Source organism: Monodelphis domestica, chromosome 2 (assembly GCF_027887165.1).
Source record: "Monodelphis domestica isolate mMonDom1 chromosome 2, mMonDom1.pri, whole genome shotgun sequence".
Classification (NCBI taxonomy): domain Eukaryota; kingdom Metazoa; phylum Chordata; class Mammalia; order Didelphimorphia; family Didelphidae; genus Monodelphis; species Monodelphis domestica.
Genome location: NC_077228.1, coordinates 86,954,221 through 86,960,220, shown reverse-complemented (window position 1 = coordinate 86,960,220; position 6,000 = coordinate 86,954,221). Strand labels below are relative to the sequence as shown.

Below are 6,000 nucleotides of genomic sequence, written 5' to 3'. Positions count from 1 at the left end.
GGCTAATGCTAAGTATAACAATAAAAAAAAAGAAAAATAGTCCTTGCCTTCAAAAAATTTACAGCCTAACTGTGGAAGAAAGTATACAAAAAGAGAGTTAAGGGAGAGGTAGTGTTAGAGAGTTCTAAAGATGGGTTTAACTCTCTCCTGCCCATTTTTAGATTTAATCACCAGAAGCATATACACCCCACTTATCTTTAAGTGGAGGAGGTCTGTGACCCCCTTGTTCAATAGTGGGTGATGAATCAGAACCCATTGACTACCCTATGGGCAGTCCTAAACAAAGCTTTAGCTGTAGTAGCTCTATGTAAAATGGAAGGAAGTTACAGGAAGTGATGAAAAGGAATGGTTTTTTAAAATGCCAAGAACTTCTTGTGAAGAGGTTTTTCGCCTTGAACTTGACTCTGGAGGAGCTCTGGCTGAAGACTGCTTCTATTAGGATTACCATGTGGGTGAGTGAGAAAGACTGACTCCCTTCCCTGGCTTTCCTGGAGGTACTAGCCTCTGGAGGGACCCCTCATCTGGGAGGTGGCCTCCTGGCTAAAATATTTGTTAATTGACTCTTAGGCCCTCTGGCTGGGGCTTCTGGAGCTCTGTTGGAGTAAAGAGAAGGCTTGGGCAATAGTCTTGATCATTAAGTTAGATTTCTTACTCTGCCCTCTTTCTCATTTCTCTACTTTCACTTCCCCTCAATTTTATAAATAAATTGCTAAAAATCATTTGGAATTAATTAATTCCTGGTGACCCTACTCTTAAATAATCTAGTCCAACCCCTTCTTTCTGCCCCTTACAGGGTCCCCAGAATGGGGAAGTGAATAGTGAAGTCAAAACGAGACAAGCTGCTAAGAAACAAAATCAAGCTTTAACATTTGAGCCCTCTATAAAGTGAGATTAAAGGAAGAATTTCTTGCTTCATCCTCTAACACTCCACTTAAATGGGCAGAACAACTAGGAATACTGATAAGGTATAAGAGAGCTGAAGCAATTTTTAAGATTATAACTTTTCTGGTGATGAGCTTCTTCTGCAGGAAGCTTGATGCTAATATAGTCAAAACCAAGTAGAGATCAGAAAAGCATACATAAGTACTCTGTAAAGTCCTAGTGCATTAAATAGGTATTATACATCTTGACCTTCAAGCTATTTGAGGAACATTTCAGTCAACTTCTTAGAGTAGTTATTATTTTAGTTGCTACTAAGAACCATTCTTCATGTTAAATATTAGTGAGTGTGTGTGTGTGTGTGTGTGTGTGTGTGTGTGTGTGTGTGTAGGAGGGTTGGTGTTTAAAATTTGTCACTTGTTTCCAGTCATTTGACTACTCAAGTGCCTAAGTGGTAATGAGTTAGGGGAGAACTGGGCTGCCTTTCCATATCCTTAACCATTAAAATGCGATTTCATTGTGGGAGGAAGCCATTTAGTCATATGTGTCATGAGGGATGAAGAAAAGTATGAGGGAAGGTTTCAATTTTCTGTAAAAAAGAATAGTAGTGTTGACATTCCTATAGTCCATGACAGAAAACAACCAATAAACTAAAGGAGAAAATAGAAAGCAGAATTGCATCATTTTATCACAAAGACCTTCTTCTTCAATCCTATTAGGAGAGTAATTAGAACAAACAGACACAGACTCTAAACTAAAGAGAATCAACTCCAGAAACAGTATGTCATAGGACTGGCTCTGCATTGCCAAAGTTTTGGGGTCTGAAGTCAATTAATTTTAATCAGTGGCTAATAAAGAAATTCATACATTTCTACTAATATTTGGGAGATCCAAAGGAGGTTATTGGTATCCTGAATAGTCAAAGTTAGGAGGCAGCCAGAAGTCATGATTCCATTAGAGGGCAGTATTAAAGCTAATTCAATAAAATGAAGCACCTATTATATGTAAAGCACTGTGCTGGACACTGGAACTTTAAAATATCATATTACCAAAACCATTAGAGAGAAGGCTTTTAGTAAAGAGGCAACCTTCATGGAATCATTTCATAGGAAATACTGGTAAGAAAAATATTTCATTCTGTGACCATAATTAATCAGGAAATTGTTTATATTGGATCTTTGGGATCTGGGATAATTGAAGTTTTCATTATTATTTTTTAATTAAAATTGTCCCCTGTTGCAATATGAAGGCATTTTGCCATGGGATATAATAAAAACAGAAGCAGTGCTATAATGAGAACCTAAAGTCTCTACGTGAATGGAGAGAATTCCCCAGTTTTAGCCCTCTCCCCAGAGTGAGGGGGGTGAGTACAAAAAAAGCAGATTACCTCTAAAAATAACAAGGATTTTTTTTTTTTTGCCAGAAATATCTCTCAGACACAGGAGTTAAATATCAATTTCAGAAAACCAAAAACCTTTTAATTATGTTAAGTGTGCATGATAAACGTCTTCAAGTTTCTAAGTCATGAATTTTTTTCTTTCCTTTTATTCTATTTAGAGTAGTTTTATAATATGATTACATACTGGCACATCTTCACAAAACAAATTTTAAGAATTGAGATTAGCCATGAAGTTTTCCATTAACTTAAGGATTTTACTAACCCAATTTTCAGCATATTTTGGTGTTTTAGAAATTCAAACCAAAACATGTTTAATTTTTGTCTTTTTTTCAACAATAAGGGTGTACTGTTGTATTTATAAATGTAGTGAATGCCAAATGAGCATACTGAATATTGCAAACCATTTACCATTGTGCTAATTAAATTTTAAAACAAAATTCAATAAAAAAAAGAGTAGCTTGCACAACTGTTCAAGCTGAAGGCCTATATTTGCCTTAGCTGGAATGATGAAAGGCCTTCCATATATGCTTGTTAACACACTTATTTTTAAAACAGTGTAGTCAAGTAAAAAAAATGTTACTGATGCCACTGTCAATTGTAGTCATATAAACTAACTGTCAGTAGACCATGAGAAATTCTTATTTTTGTGAATTAGAATTCAGATACAACTTGTAAATTTCAAGGTGAATGCAAAAATGAAATAAAACAAAATGTCCAAACTTTATATATAGTTTATCTTTCAAGAAGGAAACATTGCTGGGAGCAGCTGGGTGGCTCAGTGGATTGAGAGTCAGGCCTAGAGACAGGAGGTTCTGGGTTCAAATTTGGCCTCAGACACTTACCAGCTGTGTGACCCTGGGTAAGTCACTTAACCCCCATTGCCTAGTTCTTGCCATTCTTCTGCCTTGGAGTCAATATAATTGACTCCAAGACAGAAGGAAGGTTTAAAAAAAAGAATGAAACACTGCTGCTCAATATTTGCTATAGTTTTGATGTCAGCCTTTTTTGCTTATGCCTGTGTTCTAGGTTTTAAGAGAAAAACATTACAAACTATATAAATAAGACTTATTATTCACAATGTATTTCTTTTCAATAGTTATGTAGTGATAAAATAATTTCAAGTAATTTTGAGAGAATAATGTAATTCATGTCATAGTATATCATGGCTGTATTCATTTCATTTTCATTAACCATAAATTCTTTGAGTGAACTCTGTCTTTCCTTTTGCTCATGCCTCATGGATAATGCCTTGGAATTATGCTGGTTCTGCCATATTTAATCATTATGAAGAAAAAAACCATTATTCTTAAATACCTCCTCCTTTGTTGAAGCCAGATAGGTTTTAAATGAATGTCATATTCATGAAAGACATAATACTTAAACACTATGGTGAGGAGTTGGGGGAAGAGATTGTCTATTCTTAAATATGGCATAACATAGTTTGCTCTTCCGTGTAGATGAGAAAAGACCATCTAATGATTAATGATATTACTAGTCTCACCCTGACTCAAATTTATCAGAGATAGAAGAATCTTTAAGTCTATTCTCAGTCTTTATTCCTCTCAAGAAACTGAATATCATCTTTGTTTTGCTCTAACCTGTTTTTACCTGCCTCCTTCATACTTACAGTCCAGGAATGCCATGTTTCTAACTAAAAGATAACTATTCTGAGTCTGATACTCTCAGAGACAAGACGTCAATGTCTTTTGGAATTCAAAGTGGCAAATAAGATTGAATGATAAATTAATATATGCAAACAGGATGAGGTTGGAGGAGACCTTTACAAATCTCCTTTTCAATTATATGGCTCTTTGAACTTAAAGTTTGCTTCTTTTTTTGTGGGGTACGGGGGAGAAGTCTATATATGTGATTGCATCCAGGTAAACAGCCTAGTTGGGCAGCTAAGTGGTACAGTGGATAAAAATGCCAGACCTAGAGTCAGGACGACTCAAATCCAGGAAGTTCAAATCACTTAGTATCTGTGGATTCCTAGGCAAATCTCATCTCTGTTTGCCTCATTTTGCTTATCCATAAAATGGGCTGGAGAAGGATATGGCAAATTGTTACAATATCTTTGTCAAGAAAATCCAAAAAAGGAATTATAAAAAGTTTGGCATGACTGGAAACGACTAAATAACAGCAAGACTGTATACACAGATACGTTCTATCTGTACTCTTGAGTGCCCTCACTTTAATTCTCAATATCACAAGTGAGTCTCAGATGAAAAGGATGTGGAAAAATTGAGGGTCTTGTCTTCTGCTATTGGCTCAAGTCCCAACAAATGTACTTACCCCAAGATTATAATTTGATAATTATTTTAAGCAGTTAGCATTAAGCACTTTTAAAGAAAGAGGTATTTATTAAGGCGATATTGGAGAACATTCAGAAAATTTTATTTTCAGAGTCTAAGGGAAAGTAGGATTAAATTTCAGAAACATATGGACATGCATATCTCATATTTTCTAGTTTTTGCAAATACTTTTAAAATTATATATTATATTTATTTCATTAAACATTTCCTGAATACAAATTAAACAATTCTCACATCTTTTTAAAAGTATTTTAATTCCAAATTCTCTCCCTCCCTTCTTCCCTCTTTGAGAAGGAAAATAATTTAATGAGTTATACATGTGAAGTCATAAAGATATATTTCCATACTAACTATGTTGAAAAAGAAAACATACAAAATTGCATAATTTTGTATGTTTTCTTTTTGAATATATATATATATATAGAGAGATATCTGTATTTAGAGTTTATCAGTTCTTTTTCTGAAGAAGGATAGCATATTTGTACATGAATTGAATTATTTGGAATACTTTTGGACCATTTTGTATCAAAGTAGTTAATTCCTTCACAGTTAATCATCATACAGTATTGTTATTGTGTTCCATGTTCTCATTCTAGTAACTACCCTATTGTATTAGTTCATGTAAATCTTGCCATTTTTTTCTGAAATCATTCTGCTTGCCTTTTCTTATAGCATAGTATTATTGCATCACAATAATATACCACAACAACATTAGTTGAATGATATGTCCTCAATTTTCATTTCTTTGCCTCAATAAAGAGTTGCTATCATTTGTTTTTGCACAACTAGCATCTGTTCCCATTTCTTTGATTTCTTTGGGATACAGACTCAGAAATAATATTGTTTTGTCAAAGAATAGGCACATACTTATAAATCTTTGGTCACAGTTCCATATTTTTCTCCATAATGGTTTAACTAGTTCACAACTCCATTAAAGTGTATTACTATCCCAGCTTTTCCTGATCTGCTCCAGCATTTTTTTATTTTCCTTTTCTGTCATGTTAGCAAATCTGATAGATGTGAAATAGTGCTTCAGATTTGTTTTAATTTGTATTTCTCTGTTAGTAATTTTGAAATTTTTTTTCATGTAAGTATTTATAGATTTGATTCCTTCTCCTAAAAGATAACATTTCATATACTTTGACTATTATACAAGTGGAGTATATGCCCTATTTTTATGTATCTGGCTAAACTCTCTATATATTTGACAAATCAGATCTTTAAGAGAGAAACTTGATGTATTTTCCACACTCATTTCATATTTTCTTTCTAATTTTGCCTGCATTATTTTGATTTGTGTAAAGAGTTTTTAATTTCCAATAACAAGAAAAATATATGTTTGACTTCCTGTGTCTTCCCTATTTCTTCTTTGCTCACAATATTTCTACATTTTAATAGATATGATAATGA

At 33.6% G+C, this 6,000-nt stretch overlaps 1 long non-coding RNA gene across 1 annotated transcript in view; it reads left to right on the top strand.

Moving 5' to 3' along the window:
• The first annotated feature begins 1,909 nt into the window (after window positions 1-1,909).
• The window catches only part of LOC130457113 (uncharacterized), an 88,543-nt gene continuing 84,452 nt past the window's right edge, over window positions 1,910-6,000 (top strand). Inside the window, exon 1 of the long non-coding RNA XR_008916129.1 lies at window positions 1,910-1,997. This is a non-coding gene — a long non-coding RNA (uncharacterized LOC130457113). The remainder of the gene's footprint in view (window positions 1,998-6,000) is intronic.